General features: G+C 42.2%; 1 protein-coding gene across 11 annotated transcripts in view; it reads left to right on the forward strand.

Annotated features, from left to right (window-relative positions):
* The window catches only part of OSBPL6 (oxysterol binding protein like 6), a 199747-nt gene that overhangs the window by 20680 nt on the left and 156582 nt on the right, over nucleotides 1-22485 (forward strand). The gene's annotated exons all lie outside the window — the stretch shown is intronic.

A 22485-nucleotide genomic window follows, 5' to 3' on the forward strand; every position in this document is an offset into this window, starting at 1 on the left:
CAGGTCCAGTCCTGCCCGCACTGCTGAGAGGAGTGGGGGCAGGGCTGGGGGGGGGGAAGAGGTGGGGCTGGGGTTGGGGTAGGGTCAGGAAGAAGTGGGGTTGGGGCAGGGACCATGGGGAAGAGGCGGAGCAGGGGCTGGAGCAGCATGCAGCTGCACAGGGCACCAGGAAATTTGGCACCAAATTTCCTGGTGCCCTATGCAGCTGCGTACTTTGCGTATGGGTAAGGACGGCCCTGCTCATTGCATTCACTGATACTCAGTACTACTTTAAAGGTGAAATTGTAAATGGAAGATCTGCCTATTTCAGCTATTTATTTTTTATCACAACTGCATCTAAAATGATAGTACCATAGAGTAACAACTATATATTTTGCTCAAACATGAGAATTCAAGAATAGTCCAGAAGGAAGACAGGCAGTCCTTAAGAAAGAAGTATTAAACAAAAAAGTTTACCAACCTGAAGATCCTGCATGTTCAGACATGTTCCTTTCATCATCTTCAGTGCAGCTTCCTCCTGAGAAGGAATGCTTCTCATGATGTTGTTTCATTTGGGAAACCAGGCCTTGCATTTCTTTGTTGCACTGTTTGCATTGTGCACGCATGCCTGTCTTACCCACAGGTAGAGAAACTTCCTTAAAATATTCCCAAACCAGGTCTCTTTTACGGCCTGCTGTCATTATAGGTTTTCCCGTCTAGTGAGAGAATGGTATAGTAGATCTCAAATCAATGAATTCTACACTCAGAAAGACCTCAAGACTTCTGGAATATGCTGATCAAAGTTTCACTTTTGTTTCTACTGCCTGTCCCTCCCTTCTCACATTTATTTCCAGACTTCTTCTCCTTGTCCAGATCTATTCTGCCCCCAACAATCTTCTGTTCATTGAACTTTTTGAAACTTTGCACTTTTAGAGAGAGGTAAGGGATTGACTCTGTATACACAAATTTGCAGAGGGACAATAGGGTTGAGGGCTGTTGTTTCTCACCTCTATATATTTATTTATTTAAAAACATTTTTGCTAAGAAGCATGTTATCTCTGGAGACACAAATCCACAGTTTGAGAACTGAAAAACTAATCATCTCTGGTGGTATCTTCTAGATTGAGCACTGACTCCCATTGGGTATCATAGAATCATAGAATATCAGGGTTGGAAGGGACCTCAGGAGGTCATCTAGTCCAACCCCCTGCTCAAAGCAGGACCAATCCCCAATTAAATCATCCCAGCCAGGGCTTTGTCAAGCCTGATCTTTAAAAACTTCTAAGGAAGGAGATTCTACCACCTCCCTAGGTAACGCATTCCAGTGTTTCACCACCCTCCTAGTGAAAAAGTTTTTCCTAATATCCAACCTAAACCTCCCCCACTGCAACTTGAGACCATTACTCCTTGTCCTGTCCTCTTCTACCACTGAGAATAGTCTAGAACCATCCTCTCTGGAACCACCTCTCAGGTAATTGAAAGCAGCTATCAAATCCCCCCTCATTCTTCTCTTCCGCAGACTAAACAATCCTAGTTCCCTCAGCCTCTCCTCATAAGTCATGTATTCCAGACCCCTAATCATTTTTGTTGCCCTTCGCTGGACTCTCTCCAATTTATCCACATCCTTCTTGTAGTGTGGGGCCCAAAACTGGACACAGTACTCCAGATGAGGCCTCACCAATGTCGAATAGAGGGGGACGATCCAGTCCCTCGATCTGCTCGCTATGCCCCTACTTATACATCCCAAAATGCCATTGGCCTTCTTGGCAACAAGGGCACACTGCTGACTCATATCCAGCTTCTCGTCCACTGTCACCCCTAGGTCCTTTTCCGCAGAACTGCTGCCTAGCCATTCGGCCCCTAGTCTGTAGCGGTGCATTGGGTTCTTCCGTCCTAAGTGCAGGACCCTGCACTTATCCTTATTGAACCTCATCAGATTTCTTTTGGCCCAATCCTCCAATTTGTCTAGGTCCCTCTGTGTCCTATCCCTGCCCTCCAGCGTATCTACCACTCCTCCCAGTTTAGTATCATCTGCAAATTTGCTGAGAGTGCAATCCACACCATCCTCCAGATCATTTATGAAGATATTGAACAAAACCGGTCCCAGGACCGATCCTTGGGGCACTCCACTTGACACCGGCTGCCAACTAGATATGGATCACTACCTGTTGAGCCCGACAATCTAGCCAACTTTCTACCCACCTTACAGTGCATTCATCCAGCCCATACTTCTTTAACTTGCTGATAGATGATTAGAATGATTAGATAGAATGATTAACCGAAATAATCTATACAGAAGCCCCTGGAACCCCATAAGATTTGGTCCCTAATCCATGAACTACTAGAACTCATTTACAAAGCTTTTCTTAAACATTACATGAATATATTGTCTTACACTCTAGAATTAGAATGTATAATCCCTATTCCATGATGAGATATCTTTGAGCTATAATGTGTCTGAAATAATAAATGCTGAACAAACTGATCTGTGTAGACAGAGGGCATGGTATGGTAATAATACTTGGAAGTGCCTCTCTGTCATGAATTTGCTGATAATTTTATGTCTCTTACTACACTCTCTGTGGGTTAAGACAAAGAATTTGATACTGGTGGTAAATACTTCAAAGATACGTGACATGCATGATTTTTGGAAAAATCTTTGGTACAAAACTGAGTGGCAACAAGAAAGACTTATAAGAATATTGCTTCTCAGCTAGTACCTGAAAAGAAGCTTAGAGCTTGGCACAGCAGAGAAAGCATAACCAATCTAGACTGCTATGTGGAAGGGGAAACTGAGGCACGCTGCCTCATGGCATTGTTGGCTAAATGCCAAGACACATACACTTTAAAATATATTGATATCTGCATTATGTTCACAGTGCTACACACCAAAATGTTTTCAGGTAACCTGGGAACAGAAACCAAGAATTTTGCAGAAGCACCTATGGATGACACTACAGCGTTTGGTAACACTTGGAGGTTGTATAACCAAGCCAAAAAGGGATTTTAGGTATACTGCCTCTGCATTGGTCAGTGACCAACCCCTGGAGTCAGGTGGCGTAGGTGCCTGAAAAGTGTCTTGTGAGGAGTCTGCTTCAATCCACACAAAATGGCTGGAGGACAAGGTGGTGCCCACTTCATAATTTGTAGCTCAGTGGTTAGAGCATTCACCTGCAATGTGGGAGACCCAGGTTAAATTCCCCCCCACTGCCTAATGGGGAGAAAGGATTTGAATGGGGGTTTCCCATATTTCTCAGGAGAGTGCACTGACTACTAAGTTATGGAATATTCTGGTGTGCGTCTCCTTCAGTTTCTCCTGTTGAAGCTGTTCCACTTTGGCTAAATAATGAAATAGTCATTAGAACAGGTGGAATGGAGCCCAGGTCTTCTACCTCCCAGGTGAGTGCCCTACCCACCAGACTACGGAGTCACTGTCACGCTTATTCTCCCTCTGACCCAATGACTCTTTCAGTAGTTATACACAGTGGAATGGCTTCAACAGGAGAGACCAAACGAGCCTCACATCAGAGTATCTATAGCTCAGTGGTTAGTGCACTCTTTTGAGAGGTGAGAGAGCCCTGTTCAAATCATTTTTCCTCCTGAGGTGGAGGTGGGAATTGAACACTGGTCTCCCACATCACAAGGTGAGTGCTCGACTGGGACAAAAGTTAGAAGGTGGGCACCAGTACCATCTCCTCCTTTTGGCTAGATTTTGAATGGGACCTGATCTGGTAGGTGGCCCCTTGAGCACACCTACGGGATTGGGCCCAGTGGGCAAGATAGGCAGACAAACACGTATCGTCCCGCACTTCTGGGATTGCTCTGGGACTTAGGTACCTGAGTACCTAGAGTGGGGCAGCAGTGCATATGCTTGGAGGTAGAAACACAGTCAGCTAGAAACCTTTATTGAAAAAATGTGGGCACCAAGTGAGATTAGGTGGCTACAGGGTTAGGCAGTAGCCAAGTGGAAGTTTTGTGGGTCGCAGTGGAACCTACGACTTTGATTTAGGCACCTAAGTATCTTTGTGGATCTGGGCCTCAGATACAAATTGGGCACAGTATACAATCTGAGATGGATGATGTAACAGGCAAAAGAATAAAAATAGCCATGACTTTAGAGTCTGTTTGAAACCAACAGATAGTTCTTCTTGTTGTGGTCAGGTTGGCAGGCCAAATATACAATGGGGAAATCTCTTCAAAACAAGAAAGCAAAACTGCCCTATCTGGGCTCTTCTCTGTCCCAGTTCTTCAGCTGACAGCCCAGAAGGGCCTGCTCGGTATTGCCAATCCCAAAGTGTTCAAAAACCATGACTCAGTCCTCAGTAAATTATGAGATTGGCTTAAAAATAATGGAATTTTATAAAAACAATAAAATTGGGGTTTTTTATTTGCCTTCTTGATTTTAAACCTTTGAAATATACTCGGGCCATATTTCCAGGCCTTTCTCTGCAACCCATGAGGTCTAGAACTCTCTAAAAAAATGAAAGCTGAGATTCTCACTTAGTCACATGACTCTGAGTAATGGAAAATCCTTAAATACTCCTCCCCCTTTTGGGGTGCCTTGTCAGGTGCTGAGCAACAGTTCCCAGACGCTTGCTCAGGCTGAGAGGTGTTCTAGCCCTCTCTGCACTTTGGGATTGTGTCCTTGAGCCCAAAACAGTGACAGGGTTTCTTTCTCAACTCCCAGCTGCCTTTCTGAGGCCACTTCCTCACACTGAGCCATATTCACTGTCCCACAGGTATGTTCCTTACAAAAAATCCTTGAACAGGATAGTGCTGGCCCCAGTGGCTTTCTGTGCTAGCTTTAAAGGGCCAGTACAGCCTGTTAGAGGTATTTGAAATTTTAAGCACATTTCACTATCACCTAAAAATATGATCATATTGTGAGTTCTGAAAAGTGTTCAGACTAACAGCTATGATGTATTTCTATTTTTTTAAAAAAGCTGCAAAAAATTACATGCATTGTTACGTTCCCACAAATTGCAACGTAGGAAATCAGTTCTTGTTCAGTTGATGCCATTGTATATTTTCATTTAAAAAAAAAAAAAAAAAAAGAACATGGCGGTGTGAGTGGTCCCTATATTTACCAGCTAGAAATAACCATTCTCAGTGCAGCCAGTCTGCATTTTGTCTTTGCGTTTTGCAAACTCTGTGCTTAGATATTTATCAACTTTTTTTGTTTTCAAATTTTTTTTGGATTTAAAAGATGAACGCTAAAAGGATGATAGAATTGAGATGGATCTTGCAAACCTTCTCTTGCATGTTATGTTTGGAGGGGGGACAGTATTTTATTTGAGGAAAATATGACACCTGAAAATGAATGTCTTCTCACATGCTAGCTTTTCTAATGCAGTGTCTGATGCTATGTTTATAGTCTTCGTAGTATAGTCTGTGTGTGCTCTCAATAAATACCAGTTCTACTGTGGCATAGTTCTTCAATCTATTTTTTCCAGATTAAAATATTACTATTTATTTATCACCAACAAGGAGGTTCTCTTCTTAATACATAGACAGCAAACCAAATGTATTTTCATTTTGTTCAGTGCTGTTTAAATCATTTCCCAAATTTCCCCCACACTTCCTTTTGAAATATCCTCTGAGTTAGTTCTATATTAGGAGTGGCTTTTAATTTTTCCGTAGTCTCTCAAGCATTGTACACCTTAGATTCCCATTTCACATACTTAACAAGAGTGATAGAGGACCAGATAATCAGTTGGTAAAATGCAGATTCAAATGTCAGACATACAGCAAAAGTCAAGTGGCTTTTCTCTCTTATTAATTTTGTTTGTGCTAGGTAGGGGATTGCAGGCATCTGAGCAGGATGCAGAAGGCAATAGGATTTGCTTTCACCAGATTAAAATTAAAGAGGTAAAGCATCTTAGGGCGAAGGTATTCTATCCTATGAAGAGGTAAATCTTGCAAACAGTGGCATTCAAATTGGGATAAGCTTTAGCAGACAGCACAGGATGTTCATATTTGCACATTATTGCAAAAAGTACCTGAAGAGCCTAAATGCTGGAGGGGAAAGGGCCTATGGTATGTGGCTGCATCACACTTTTGTGCATTAAGATAATGACTATTATAAAATCTCATGCTTCGGAGCTTCAACTGGTCACCTGCAGGGGTCAGGAAGGGATTTTCCCCCGAGGCACAGTTTATTGGCTAGAGGTATATTTTTTTTCTAGTGCAATATAATTTGTATTTTTTTCCTTCTTCCTTTCTTTGAAGCATCCGAGATTAACCTCAGCTGAAGATAGGGTGACCAGGTGTCCAGTTTTTGACCAGATCGCCCGGTCGAAAAGGGACCCCGTGGGTTCCAGTCAGCACTGCCAACCAGGCTGTTAAAAGTCCAGTGGGCGGCGCTAAGGCAGGCTAGTCCCTACTTGCCGTGGCTGGCAGCACGCTGTGCAGTGGAAGTGGCCAGCAGGTCAGCTCCTAGGCAGGAGGGCCACGGGGCTCCGCATGCTGCCTTCAACCCAAGCGCCAGCTTCACACTCCCATTGGCTGGAAACTGGCCAATGAGAGCTGGGGGGGCAGTGCCTGCGGGCGAGAACGGCGCATGGAGCCTCCTGGCCCCACCCCTGCCTCGGACTCGGACCTGCTGGCTGTTTCTGGGGCATGCGCAGCGTAGTGCCTGGACAGGCCGCTAGCGTACCTTGGCCTCCCCGCTGCGCCACTGACCAGGATCTGCCTGAGGTAAGCCCATGCCTCAACCGTGAGCCCAAACCCCTCATCCCTGGCCCCACGGCAGAGCCTGCACCTCCAGCCCAGAGCCCTCACCCCCCTGCACCCCAGCCCCTGCCCCAGCCCAGAGCCCACTCCCACACCCTGAACCCCTCGGCCCTGGCCTGACCCCAGAGCCCTCACCCCCTCCTGCACACCAACCCCCTCCCTCAACCCACAGCCCCATCCCACCCTCTGAATCCCTCGGCCCCACCCCCTATCTTGTAACCCCCTCCTGTACCCCCAAACCCTCATCCCTGGCCCCAGCCCAGAGCCCTCACCCCCTCCCAAAGCCAAAGCCCCTGCCTCACCTTGCAGCCCCCTCCTGCACTCAGAATCCCTCAGCCCCACCCCCGAGCCTGGAGCCCCCTCCTGCACCTCAAACCCCTCATCCCTGGCTCCATCCGAGAGCCAGCACCCCCAGCCCAGAGCCCTCAGCCCCTCCTGCACCCCAACCCATTGCCTTAAACCACAGCCCCCTCCCACACTCTAAATCCCTCGGCCTCAACCCCCCAGCCTGGAGCCCCCTCCTGCACCCCAACCCCCTGCCCCAGCCCAGTGAAAGTGAGTGAGGGTGGGGGAGAGTGAACCACCGTGGGAGGGAGAATGTAGTGAGCGGGGGGCGGGGCCTTGGGGAGGGGACGGTGCTAGGGTGTTCGGTTTTGTGCAACTAGAAAGTTGGCAACCCTAACTGAAGATGGGACACCAGACAGGGTGGACCAGTGCTCTGTGGTGTTACAGAGAATCCTTTCTGGATGCTTGGCTCATGTGCCTTGCCCATTGCCAGATTTGGGGTCAGGAAGGAATTTCCCCCCAGGTCAGATTGTAAGGAACCATGGCAGTTTTTTCACCTCTCTCTGTAGCACAGAGTGTGGTTTGCTTATTGGGATCATTTGTGGATGTCTCCTCTAATCAGTTCCTTACCATTGCAGGGGTCCAAGGCATTGATAGCACCTTAGTGTCTCCTGTTCTCTGCCTGTGGCAGACAGTTTAGTTTCCTGAGGACTAGAATCTTTTAGTGTCAATAAAGTCTTTGGGCTTAATATTGGGGTACCTAGGTGAAATACTATGGCCTGTGATATATACACCCAGTCAGACTAGATGATCTATTCTGGCCTTAAATTCTGTGAAACATGGTAAACTCTAAATAATGCCATGCACACACACTGCAAAAAGTCTGCATAAAGAAGAACGGGGAATGTGGCACTTGGAAGATGGGAAGAGCCAGGAGAAAATTGAATTACAATAGATGTGCATTGAGCAGCCTCTGCACCTCTAGAGTTCAGAATAAAGGGCCAGCAACTTACACCACACAGTGTACATCTTCAGCTCTTGTGTTTACTAGATTGCAAGGGGCTTGGAGTAGTTTGACAGGTACATTGCACACTCTTAGTATCTTAAGCTGCAGCATACATACATGCTAGAGCACAGAGCTGTGCAGCGTCTGAAACAGAATGGGATTTGATAGCTATTGCCATTGTAATATCTTACAAAATGGTTTGACTGGGGACTTGAGGTGTGCAAGTTATTATAGTATTTTTCATAGTAATTATTTCCTTTTCACCCATTTCAGCATGTTTAGCCTCATGTTGCAGTTCCATCCACAAAACAAATCTTATTACCTTTTTATTGTTAAGCAGCTAATTAAAATGGGCATAAAAGTAAAAGAGCTAAGAAGATGTTAAAGAAAAACACACAACTTTCAATGGAGAGGAAGAGGCTGAAAGAAAGCTAGAATTCAGGGGACCCTTTTCTAGTGGTAGTAGATAAAAGAATAAAATAAAAGACTGTTTACAAAGGTAAATAAACAATTCTAAAAGATGAAGCATAGATATCTGAAAGCTTCTTATACAAGAACAAAAAGGAATGAACCACAGACTTCAAGCTCTGGCAATAGTCATTTGTCACAGTTAGTGTTACACCTCATTGTCTTGCTAAGCTTTCAGGCTCTGATTGGAGTCATATAGAATTTAAACACCAGTTCTGTGTATAACCAAAAAAACTTCTTCATAATAAAAAAGCAAAGTAACATTCATATTGGAATTGGCATTTCTAAACATAATAGGTGACAATTTCCTAACTCAAAAAGTGTTTCAGACAACACGAGGAATTTCTGTATTAGACTGTGTCCTTGCAGATAAAGAGGAACTGATTACAGAACTAAAAATTAATGGTAGCTTAGGTACAAGTGATCATGAGTTGATCATATTGATAATATGCAAGGAGAATAAAGTCCAGACCAGTCATGTGTATATATACACTTGGTACTTTAATTTGCACAATTTCATAAAGCTGAAAACAATTATGAGCCAAATGAACTAGGAGGAAGACCTTAATCAGAAAAATATGAATGATAATTGGGACTAATTTAAGAACACCTTACAAGATGCCCAAAAAGCCACAATCAAAGAAGAAAAGTGTGCTGGTCTGTTTAAAATAAAAAATAATAATATACAAAGACCTGGTTTAGAGGGGAATTGAAGGCAGCTGTAAAAAATGAAAATAAAAATACATAACAAATGGAAGAAAGTTGAAGTTGATTGTAATGATATTAATGAATATAAATCAGAAGTTAGGAATAGTAAAAAAAAAATAAGGGAAGCAAAAGGATACAAGGAGGAAATATATGGCTAGCAGAGTTATGTAAAACAGAGAAGGAGGTTTTAAAATATATTAGGAACAAAAGTCCAAGGAAAGATCAGCAAAATAACTCGTGCCAATCTTTTTAACTTGACCGTGCTTCCAGTGATGTTAGTGAAAACATCAGTGAAACATGGTCACTGACAAAGATTGAAGAACATCAACTGTCTGTCACACAGAGGGCGATGGAACGGACATTTTTGGGCATTTCGCTCTGTGATCACATCCCCAGTGAAATAATTAGGCAGCAGTCTGGAGTGCGAGATGTTGTTGTTGAAAGCAGGCTCAGCAAAATGCGGTGGGTGGGACATGTGGCCCGACTCAGCGACAACAGATGGACCGCAGCTATATCCGAGTAGTATCTGCGAGAACAGAAACGGCCACGTGGTCGGCCTCCAAAGAGGTGGGATGACTTCCTGACAAGGAGGTATGGACAAGTATGACGAAGGATGGCCAGAGCAAGAGAAGATTGGAAGACGTGTTGTGATCGGCTCAGTCTCAACTGATGAAGGACCGACAGTCTACACAGGAACAAAAAGAATCCTGACAGTGGTATTCGTCCATTACTAGATGGAAATGGTAGAATTATCAATAATAGAAAAAAGGCAGAAGTGTTCAATAAATATTTCTGTTCTGTATTTAGGGAAAAAAGAGATATGGTGTCATCACATGGTAACGATAGCACTCTTTTGTTCCGCTAGTATCTCTGGACAATGTTAAACAGAGGCTAAAGTTAGACATTTTAAAATCAGCAGGTCCAGATAACTTGCATCCAAGAGTTTTAAAAGAGCTGGCTGAAGAATGTGCTGGACCATTAATGTTGATTTTCACAAGGCTTGCAGTACTGGGGAAGTTCCAGAAGACTGGAAGGGAGTTAATGTTATGCCAGTTTATAAAATGGGAGAACAGGATAACCTGAGGAATCATTGGCTTATCAGCCTGACGTTGATCCTGGGGAAAATAATGGAGTGGCTGATATGGAACTTGATTAATAAAGAATTAAAGAAGGGTAATGTAATTAATGCAAATCAACATAGGTTTATGGAAAATAAATCTTGTCAAACTAACTTGATATCTTTTTTTATGAGATTACAAGCTTAGTTGATAAAGATAATTGTTGATGTAATATACTTAAACTTCTGTAAAGCATTTGACTTGTATTGCATGACATTTTGATTTAAAAAACTAGAATGATATAAAATTATCGTGGCACACATTACATATTTTAAAAACTGGTTAGCTGATAGGTCTCAATGTAACTGTAAATGGCAAATTGTCATCAGGATTGATTCTTGGCCCTACTCTTAACATTATTTAATTGTTTTTATCAATAACCAGGAAGGAAACATAAAATCATCGCTGATAAAGTTTGCAGATGACACAAAAATTAGGGGAGTGATTAATAATGAAGAGGACAGGTCACTGATTCAGAGCGATCTGGATTGCTTGGTAAACTGGGCTCACAATATATGTTTTAATACAGCTAAATGTAAATATATACATGTAGGAACAAAAATGTAGGCTATACTTCCAGGATAGGAGAGACTATTCTGGGAAGCAATGATTTTTAAAAAGATGCATAAACAGGGGAATCTTGACTGGAGTAGAGAGGTTGTGTTACCTTTGTCTTTGGCACTGGTGTGTGACTGCTGCAGAAGTATGTGTGTCTAGTTGTGGTGTCCACAGTTCAAGAAGGATGATGATAAATTGGAGAGAGTTCAAAGAGCCATGAGAATGATTACATCACTAGAAAACATACCTAATATTGATAAACGTAAGGGGCTCAATCTGTTCAGCATAACAGAGAGAAGATTAAGAGGTGACTTGATTACAGTCTATAAATATCTACATGGGAAACAAACATTTAATAACGAGTTCCTTAATCTAGTAGAGAAAGGTATAACACAATCCAATGGCTGGAAATTAAGCTAGACAAAGTCAGACTGGAAGTAAGGCACACATTTTTAATAGTGAGAGTAATTAACCACTGGAACAATTTACCAAGGGGTTGTGGTGGAGTCTCCATCACTGATAATTTTAAAATCAAGATTGGATGTTTTTCTAAAAGATCTGCTATAGGAATGATTTTGGGGAAGTTATATAGCCCGTATTATACAGGAAAGCCGAATAGATGATCATAATGCTCCCTTCTGGCCTTAGTATCTATCAATAAGGCTACATTTTAGTCATGGGTATTTTTAGTAAAAGTCATGAGCAGTAAACAAAAATTCATGGCCTGTGACCTGTCCATGACTTGTACTATATACCCCTGACTAAAACTTGGGTGCTGTGGGTCAGGGGGCAGCCCAGGGGTGCTGGGGGTGCGGTGCGGCAGGCGGTGGTGCATGGCTGAGGACTCCCACTACTGCTGGGGGGCAGAAGAGGGCTGGGGGGGGGGGGGGCTCGCAGGCTCCCTATCTAGTTCCATGCGGCTCCAGAAAGTGGCTAGCATATTCCTGCGGCCCCTACCTAGATGGAGTCGGAGGTAAGGCCAGGGGCGGGGTCCGCACGCTGCCCCCGCCCCAAGCACCCACTCAGCAGCTCCCATTGGCCAGGAACCAGGGCCAATGGGAGCTGCGGGGGTGGCGCTTGTGGGCGGAAGCAGCGCGCAGAGCCACCTGGCCGCGCCTCCACCTAGGAGCTGAGGGAGGGACATGTTGCTGCTTCTTCCAGGGAATCCCCCCGAGGTCAGCGCTGCCCAGAACCCTTACCGCACCCTAACCCCCTGCCGCAGCCCTGAGCCCCCTCCCACACCCAAACTCCTGCTGCTGCTGGGGGACAGGGCCACAGTGGCCTGAGACTGCCCCAGCAGCGGTCAGTGTGTCTGGCCCGGGGGCCACCCGAGCTGCTCAGGTGGCCCCTGGGCCAGCCACACTGGCTGCTGCAGAAGTCATGGAGGTCCCGGAAAGTCACGGAATCCATGACTTCCATGACCTCCATGACAGACTCGCAGCCTTATCTGTCAGTCTCTGACTCATCTTTTTTCTTGATGAAGATGCAGTGGTTCTCAAACTTTTGCATAGGTGACCCCTTTCACACAGCAAACCTCTGAGTGTGACCCGCCCATACATTAAAAACACTTTAAAAATATTTAACACTATTAAAACTGTTGGAGGCGAAGCGATGCTTGGGTTGGAGGCTGATGGCTCACCATCCCCCCCATCATAACCTTGCGACCTGAGGGGTCACGATCCCCAGTTTGAGACTCCCATCTTAGTGGATGTGTGTGAATTTGTGAACTGGTAAAGCAGGTGCAGGTTTCCTCTTTCTCAGACTGTTGTTATAGTAGGGACTTGTCAGATGTTTCCTCCCACAAAATCCTTCAGACTTGTATTGAATATATAAAATGTGGAGTGTTACACATTTTTTGGGAACCAGTACACACAAACCATATGTTGTAGAACTGGTGTTCTGACAAGTGAGATCATGCTATTCCTTTATTTTTTCTTCTAAATAGCTATTATTTGGGAAGCAGTTTAAAAATATAGTTATGCCAGGAGTCACCAGATGGTGCTATTACAAGGTTGTACAAATTCTTATCATGTAAGCAGTGTACAGGCTTTGAAGAAATGATGTACTGTTGTTTTATGATACTTTTGGGGAAGGTGTTGCAAATAGCAAGAGAGTTTCCTCTCAGTCTTGATATCTCTAAGTAGCGTCAGTTCTTGGGGCAGAGCTGCTGCCTTGAAACTGGTTATTGGTCTTTTGGCTGAGATTTCTGAAAGAGGAGTTTGCTTGAATGTTGTTTGACCACCTCTGTCCAAAGACTCTTGTATATAGAGTAAATAAATCAAAAGACACCAGGAAAATATGCAGACTAGCATTACTGATTTCTCCCCTAGTGGGAAATCTGCCACTACATGGCAGAGTGGTGACAGTACTAACAAAGTATTTGATGTCAGGGGGATGTTGGTTTCTCCCAGAGGGGAGATTGGCAAGTCCATGAAGTGTGTCTTCAGAAATGGTGGGTAAATATAATACTTTAAATGTTTGTTCAATAAAAAAATATGTGATGGAAAATGTAAATAGAAAGCTATTGATTAGTGCATATCTTCTTATGAAGGGATTTCAAAGTATAGTGTTCTGCAATTCTTTATTTTTAAGAATACACATTTGTAACTTTACGTAATCCTAATATAAAAGTGACACTGTTATGAATGGGCATACATGGTACAATATGCTGATTTTATGTCAAAGTCTAAATGCTTGCTGTCAAGCTGTCTGGAGTGACTCATGATGGTTAGTGCGAACCCCAGGGCAGACTGTCAAGAAACAGTGCATGAACCCCAAACTGGTTGTGTCTTCTGTACTTAGATTTCACCAACCAAGTATCAAGTGTCAACTTCTGAAGCACTATAACAGCCTTAACATGGAGTTACAGACAGCCCCTTTGGGCACTCTAGTCTATCTTGCCAACCAGGTAAGCTTGACCTTTGTGGTAGATGGTCCCTTACACCAAGAATCACATCAGTACTCGGGTAACTCCCACTCACTTACCCCAGGTCAAGAGCACCTTAGATCTCTCTCCAAAGACAATGCTTGTAGCCAATTCTATAATAAACTAACTCTTCCTAGTGTATGCGCAATGTGCCTCAGGTGGAGAATGAGATACAGTTTTAGGTTCCAAAGGTAATAGTAGCTGCTATAATATGCAAGCTTTATATGTTGTGTAGAACTAACTGAAGCTAAACAGCTGGGGACCCTTGAAATCTTAGTCCCTCAAGCAGAGTTCCAGCAGCACAGGGATAAAAATTGCACCTTAACCGGGATTTTTATTCCCTTCCCCAGCATTCAAGCTGGTATGGGATGAGTGCTTGTGCACATGCCCTCTGCTTCCCCTCTACCCCTGAAATCGATAAAGTGTTTTGTCCATTGATGTTCTACAGTGGCTTGTCTGGTGTCCATGGGCCTTCTTTTGTTGGGAAAGAGATAATGCCTCTTGTGGTAAACTAGTATTTAACATTGGGGCAAGTCTACACTACGGCGCTACACTGGCACAGCTGCACCTCTGTAGTTCGTCTGGTGAAGATGCACTGTGCCGACAGGAGAGCACTCTCCCGTCAGCATAATTACTCCACCTCTGTGAAAGGTGGAAGCTGTGTCGGTGAGAGAGCATTTCCTGCCGACATAGCGCTGGTGCGTACAGTGCTTAAGTCGATGTAAGCTGCATTACTCGGGGGGAGGGTGTGTCTTTTTCACACCCTGAGCGCTGTAAGTTAAATTGACTTAAGATGGTAGGGCAGACCAGCCCTGTGTAATGCTTCTCCCCTGTCTGCGGGAGTTTGACAGTCTTAGCAAACATTTTTATAGTTACAGAGCAAACACTTAAACATTAACTTATAATATGCGATACATACTATAAGTAAAAGCAATACATGCAGCATTCTACAAGCATTCTATAAAGTCTAAACACTCAACACATTTGTATAACTCTAATATCTATATTAACAATGCTAACACACAGGTGAGCCAGACTGGTTTCCAGCTCTGCATTTGTCAGTGTTCAGTGAGGCCCAGTGGCCTTGGCATGAGATGGCATCTGATCTGCCAGTGTCACTCTGGTCACTGTTTGAGGATAACCTATACAGCATATTATAGATTCACAGATTAGACAATACATGGCTCAAAGTGAATACAGCCTTGTAGTTTACTCGAGGGAAGTTGCTGATGTCAGACTGCACTCTGCATAAGTTGAGCTCATAACCTGTGAATGGGTAGCAAAGAGAAGAGAGAAATGAATTGTAGCCATGTTTTCATTTTTTACCCATTTATTGTTGTTTTTAATGTGATGGCATTTTATTATGTACATTTTAGTATTCTTTTGGATGTAATAAATTTCTCAGAACCACTGAGTGGTTCACTGTTTGCAGACATAGCTATCTAAAGTTAGGGCCCTAAATCAACGTGACCTGATTTTTCAAAAATGCTGAATGCCTACAGTCCGTATAAGTTTTGGGTGCTCAGAGCAGAAAATCAGGCCACTGTGATTTAGGTGCCTAACCTTAGGTAGCCATGTTTGAGCATTTTTGGTCTTGGTCTCTAGTAACGAGAAACTCTTTTTAAATAAAGGTGCAGAAGGCTTGAAAACATTATTTCCCAAATACCTTTGGAAACTAAGCTTTTACCTGATCAGATACCTTCTCATTAATGCTACCTGGCACTTTAATGTAGCATTTCCATCTTCAAAATGTCTTATGAACATTCATTAATCATTACAATATTCCTGCAAAGTAAAGATAATTTTTTTTCATTTTACAGATAGGGAAACTGAGATGTGTTAAATATTGTGTCCATGGCAACTGAGGGTGTTGGTGAAATTAAGGTTAGACTTCAGGCATTCAGGGATTTATAGATTCTAGTGGCTTTCAACTCTATACTTAGACCACTAACTGTACCTCTCAGTGGGGATATGTTGCACTGATTATATCTGATCCATATTTACATAGCCAGTACAATTCTACTTGGGCTGAAAAATCTTCACTTTGTTGCAGAAGCTCAGCTTGGGTGTCAAATACCTAGGCCATGTCTATAATAACAGCTAAATCCGCACTGCTGCAATTGATGCAGCAGTGTTGATTTATTGGGTCTGGTGAAGACATGCTAGGTCGATGGGGAGCACCTCCCTTTGACATAGTGCGGTGTAGACACTGCTGTAAGCCAACCTAAGTTACATCGACTTCAGTTACATAACTTACATATCTGAACTAGTGTAATTTAGATCAATTTATAGCGTTAGTGTAGAGACCAGCCCATAATCTCTGAATGTCTTGATACACTCAAACTGCAAAATCCAGATTGATGGCGAAGACCCAAAATTAGAGCACAAGAAAAACAGCCATGTACATTGGGCAAACTGGACAGTCTCTACGTAAAAGAATAAATGGACACAAATCAGATGTCAAGAATTATAACATTCATAAACCAGTAGGAGAACACTTCAATCTCTCTGGTCACTTGATTTCTGATCTCAAAGTGACTATCCTTCAACAAAAAAACTTTGAAAACAGACTCCAACGAGAGACTGCTGAATTGGAATTAATTTGCAAATTGGATACAATTAATTTAGGCTTGAATAGAGACTGGGAATGGTTGATTCATTATAAAAAGTAACCTATTTCCCCTTGTTTATTCCCCTCCCCACCCGTTCCTCAGACGTTCTTGTTAAACCCTGGATTTGTGCTGGAAATGGCCCACCTTGATTATCATACACATTGTAAGGAGAGTGATCACTTTAGTTAAGCTATTACCAGCAGGAGAGTGGGGTGGGGGGAGAGAAAACCTTTTGTAGTGATAAATACCCATTTTTTCATGGTCTGTGTGTATAAAAACATCTTATGTATTTTCCACAGTATGCATCCGATGAAGTGAGCTGTAGCTCACAAAAGCTTATGCTCAAATAAATTGGTTAATCTCTAAGGTGCCACAAGTACTCCTTTTCTTTTTGCGAATACAGACTAACACGGTTGTTACTCTGAAAACTAGGAAAGAATCACTTGTTCTGGAAGTACTAGAGGTTATTTTGGTCTGCTTGAAAATCTACTCAAACAAAAACTTAAACTGGACCTCATGGCATGTGTCTAAATTAAACTGAATCCCCAGGGAACCACTGACCTAGACCTCTTTAAAATCACTACCGTTTGTAAGAATTGTTCTCAGATTTTGGTAAAACAAGAACAATCCCTCTGTGAAGGAATTTAAAACCTAGTAAAGAAAGCATCATATGAGAGAATCACATTGGGACAGGTTGGATGGCTTTGAAAAAGTATTTTGGTCATTCTTAAGATCTAGAGAGGTAAAATAAGTCCCTCTCTTCCCTCTCCCAGTAAAATAATATTAGCAAATAGAGAGTGCTGTACAGAAGGCTGCTATGGCATGTGTAAGTTTTGGGAGAAGCTAAGATAAAGAAGTAATACACAATATTGTGGGCTTTTTTATGTGAGTGAGTGTTGCTTTATTTATCAGGTTGATGGTTTTCTTATGACTTAAAATGTGTAAAGTGACACGCGCCCCCACACATTTATTAATTTTAAAGGAAAAATTGCTTATAAGATTTGTAATAGAGTGCACAGATAATATGACAATTTTCTTTCTGTCCTTACATGTTAATATCAATAAAAGAAAAATAAAAGGAAGAGTCTACACTCTTCAAAACTGTGAAGCGTGTGAGGAGAGGAAAAGACCTTTCCTCCTTTTCTAGTAGTTGCCACGTGTCAGGATGATGGGATGTTAATCGCTTCAAAGTATCGAAACCACAGATCACAGTTAGAGCTACGTGTTTACTAATTCTCTAGAAGCACCCACCCACCCAGTGTCTTTAAATGCTTTGAGATAAGAATAATGAAACTGTCATATGAAGGTGTGCTTTTGAGCTTTTTTTTTTTTTTTTGGTAGGGCTGGTGGATCTGTCGGTACATGGATCCGGTGGCCATTCATGATTAGGGAACTCTGCGTGCAGTGGTCCTGGTCAATGAACAGAAAATACATGCTCGTGAATGTACACCCAGTTTTTGCATAGATGTGCACATGCTTGTTACTTGTGTCTTTCAGAGTAAAAATAGAACTACAGTCAGAGCGGTGGGTTGAACCTCTAAGTTTTGTGAGTGATGCCTGACATCTTGGGTCTGAATCAAGGAACTCCAGAACTAAACTCATGAGGCTGTATAGCTTGAACTAAAGAGCCAGACTCTTGAAGTGAGAGCTGGGGCACATCCACATCCTGTGTGGATCAGGCCTGGAAGGGGACATGCAGTGCACACGCAAGAAGTTTGTTTTTTTAAGTGAAAATTATAAAACGGGTGGGAGCAACCTAATGAGTTTAAGAGACTCTCCATACTTCCGGTTTTGAAATCTAAGGGAGGTTTGTCTGGTTGATACAAGCTAGCCCTGTTTGCTTATCAGATACACCTGGGAAGGGGTCAGGTAATCCCTATATAGGTCTGCGAGAGGAAGATGGGGCTCGTGCAGTAGGCCCTGGAAGAGGGAGATTGAAGAGAAGGATGTGTCTTCCTTTAAGCACTGAGAAAGGCAAGAGGAAAAGCCTTTGGGAGCTGTAACCCATGGTGGATGGAGGAGCTGCTTTGATCTGATATTTTGCCTAAGGTTTACATTTAAAGAATAAAACTGCCATGAAGGAAAGGCCTGAAAAGTGTCTGGTTGTGGCATTAATCCACCTTGGGCTGGGGAGAGACTCCAGCGGCCTAGGTCACATCTTTCTTTTCGGATGCTTCCCTGCACTCCTTGTGGTTTCTTTCCCTGGTTCATGGCAATGTAAACAGGATGTTAACCGAGTTCCCAGATCATTCTAAAGCTTTGGGAGTGGATTCAGCCGGTTTTGGAAGCAGTGTTATGGTTCCCTCCTCAGTGTTATCCGCTCAGAGTGCTGTAACCAGATCCCTTGTCTTTGTTGTATTTGTAGTGCAGATGGGTTCTTAATGGTGATGGAAATGTTATTGAGCTTTGGTCTGCCTGATGCTTTTTTGATCACCTTGCTTGCTGCTTTGTTCACCCGTACTTAATTGTCAGAGTGTCAGGGTGACCTTTAGACAGACCAGGAAAATATCTTGTTTGCCCAGCGTCCCAGGACAATTAGAGTGTTGCCCTAGCAACATAACATCCCTATCAAATACCTGAGGGACGACCAGGAAACCAATTGGAGCATTACTTCTGAAATGACAAGCTCCATGCTCAAAGCAGCAGAGGATTCAAATATTTTGTCATTTGCAATCCATTTTCACCGTGCTGGAGCTCTGTTGTCTGCTGGAATCTGATGAAGAGCTATAGAACTGGCAAGAAAATGAGAATAAGCAAGGGGAAAAAGATGCAGAAAAATAGATAAGGAAGGGAATGTAAAAAGGGAAATCAAAATAACAAGAAAAGAACAAAGTGGGAAATAAAAGCACTAGAGAAAGACTAAGCAATATGGAGATGGGAATAAACATAGGAGAACACAAACATTAAAAGAAACCAAGAACAGAGGGAAGTAGTTTAGGAAGCATGGAAAACAAATGAGAACACAATTTAATAAGGCAAAGGAAGGCAAGAGAAGAAACCAAAAGAGGAAAAAGAGTGGGAAAAAAATGGAAGAAGAGTTTTAAAGAAAGTGAGCACTTGTTTCTTCTTTGTCATCCTAGTTTAACCAGCTGTGGAAAATTTAGTTCTTGGAATAAAAGCACGCATTGCTTTGTGTCATAAAATTAATTTTAACATATGTGTCTGAAGGCAGAAGTATTTACCGGCTACGCTGTAACTATGTGCAGTGCTACTCTCAGCACAATCTTGATCTTTGTTTACTTTGGATTTTGTTAGACTGTCAGCACGCTTCAGGACTAAATATTTTCCCCGTTACTTTTTAAGATTAAAAATAAATAAACCTCCTGGAGCCCTGACACTTGACATTTTGTGTCCTTGTTATGAGGGGTTTTTTATTTGTTGCATGTACACAGTGCCTTCTAACTGCAAGATTGCTCACAGGCATAGGTCCTGGGCTGAGTTAAATTGTTTTTAATTTTTAAGATTAGTTAAGATTTTTTTTTATGAATTAAAGTAAAAACATAATTATCTGGATTCAAACAAATAGGTTATTTTTAAAAGGAGGTTAAGTTTCAGGCCTTTAAGCCTTGATGTTAAAGGACCTTAAGAAAGGAGGGCATGTTTGTGGTTTTAAAAAAGAAAGCAAAGCAGCAACAAGAAGAGAATGAGTGGGAAATAAAAGAACTCTTGCAATTGTCTTTTTGATAGAGAATGTGTTTTTGTGTGTCTAGCTATGTACTTGTTGAGCAGTCTGTTTATTCCTGCACTTACATGTTGCTGTCTCAGTCTCTTCATGTAAATTCTTGACAGAGAACATCTGTTGTTACCCACAGCTCTTTCTAGTTTTCCTTGTCTGCTTGTCCCTCTAGAGTACATTCAGTCACATTTGTGTCATTTCTGATATCTTCTGTAAGGCTGTTTCCTCCAGTCAGATACAGTAGAACCTCAGAGTTACAAATATCAGAGTTATGAACTGACTGGTCAACCACACACCTCATTTGGAATTGGGCGTATGCAATCAGGCAGCAGCAGAGACCCCCCCCCCCCCCCAAAAAAAAAAAAGCACAAATACAGTACTGTGTTAAACGTAAACTACTAAAAAAACAAGGTTTTAAAAAAAAGATTTGACATGGTAAGGAAACTGTTTGAGTGCTTGTTTCATTTAAATTAAGATGATTAAAAGTTGCATTTTTCTTCTGCATAGTAAAGTTTCAAAGTAGTATTAAGTCTATGTTCAGATGTAAACTTTTGAGAGAACCACCATAACGTTTTGTTCAGAGTTATGAACAACCGCCATTCCCGAGATGTTTGTAACTGCGTGGTTTTACTGTAGTTCAGCATCATCAGAAAAATCTGTTACATTGACATCTCCTCTCCTAATCCATTAAAATCTAAAATTATTGATCCCCAGTGTGCCAGACAAAGAACAGTGATCTGTCAGCTGCTTATAATGTATCTATCTGCTGTAGTCACTATTATAAGAGAAATCACACACACATACAATTTGGTTCTAGAACCCTCGTCCTTTATCTTGAAAAATCACAGGCTTCTATCTCTTCTGCCATTGGCAATAGTAATCTGTTATTCTCTATGGGTCATTCACTAGATGGCAGTATCACTTATACGTATGGTTGAGAGCTGAGTGCGGTCCACCTCTTACCATTCATACATGCTTTAATTTACATTAGGCTTTGGAGGATCCCAAGCTTGTGTTGTCACATGGTGGTGTGATGTCAAGAAGTTCTGTTTATCTATCCAGGTTCTTATGTTGGCATTCATTACCATGGTATCTGAGTATCATGAGACTATTGCCTAAATATATTTAAAGGATGTACACCAAGACTTCTCCTTCTTGTCTTTAAGAGTTGATCTACAGTTATGCAGACTTTCTCCCCTCCTCCCCTACTCAGATAATCTGTCTATTTCTTTAGGAGATTCTGGATTTGATTGTCCCCTCACTAACGTGGTTATAAATTCAGAGTTTCTCCATTTATTTAAAGAAGTAAACCTGGTGTGAGAGGATCAAGGATCCTCTGAAAGACTCTCTGAAAGTTACAAGTATGCCCTTCCTATGCCACACGTATCTTCACTGGACAGAACTCAGTAAAGTTTAAACCGAGCCCCTGAAGTTGGTATTTAATCAGTAAAACATCTTCTCAACATTTAAATTTGAGTAGGTTCCACTCTTAGATCTTTGAAGGGCCAACTCACCAGGCAGGCTTTCTGCTTTTACAATTTTTTTTACTCACCATGTTCATTTCATAGGAAATCAGGAGCAGTATAGTGAGTGCCCCAGAAGTACTGCAGACATTGACCTCAATGTGAACTGCTGGGTGCCCAGGACTCTTGTCAATCAAGCCACTAATATACATGCCTGAACATGGATTCAGGACGATAACTTTAGGCACCCATTTCTGAAAATCTTTCCTTTAATGTTTACAAGACCCTAGTGAGGTAGGTAGGAAGAAAATGTTCTCCCTGCTTTACAGGAGGGGTAGCAAACAGAGAGATGTAGAGACTTGCCCAAGACCATAGGAGAGTGGGCATCAGAACTTGAGTTAAAACTCGAGTACAGAGCTTATTGCTTGGTGTTTTGGAAGTGGTGGGAAGGACAGGGGAACATGGTGCACATCTTATAGTTCCATTTCTTCATATTTTATTTACTTTATTGCAAAATTTAAAGGGATGATGGGGAGTTTGCTGAGGGTGGATTAGGCACTAAACTACACCTTGCTCTGATTTATGGTCAAATTCTACCAGTCACTCTTTTTTTAACTCTAATTCTAGCCTTTTTATTCAACTTGTTTCTGTCCACTTTATCATTAAAGTTTCCCGTGATGATACTTAAGAGGATTCATAGTTTGTTTATCAATTTATATGTTCTCTCCCCAGTTCTTCATTTTCAAACAGTGTCTGGGTGATTTTTTTATTTTACAATGATTTGTGTTTTACCAATGGCGTAATGAATTCTGCCTAGTACTTTGAAAGACTTGTATTTTAGCCAGTCCTTGTATGATAGTACTGAAGGAATTACAATCATTATAATATTTGTTTAAAAAGAGAAAATGACCATTCTCTAATGGAAGATATTTTTCCCCTTCCCTCTTCCACTCA

Source organism: Caretta caretta, chromosome 11 (genome assembly GCF_965140235.1).
Source record: "Caretta caretta isolate rCarCar2 chromosome 11, rCarCar1.hap1, whole genome shotgun sequence".
NCBI classification, from domain to species: Eukaryota; Metazoa; Chordata; order Testudines; family Cheloniidae; genus Caretta; species Caretta caretta.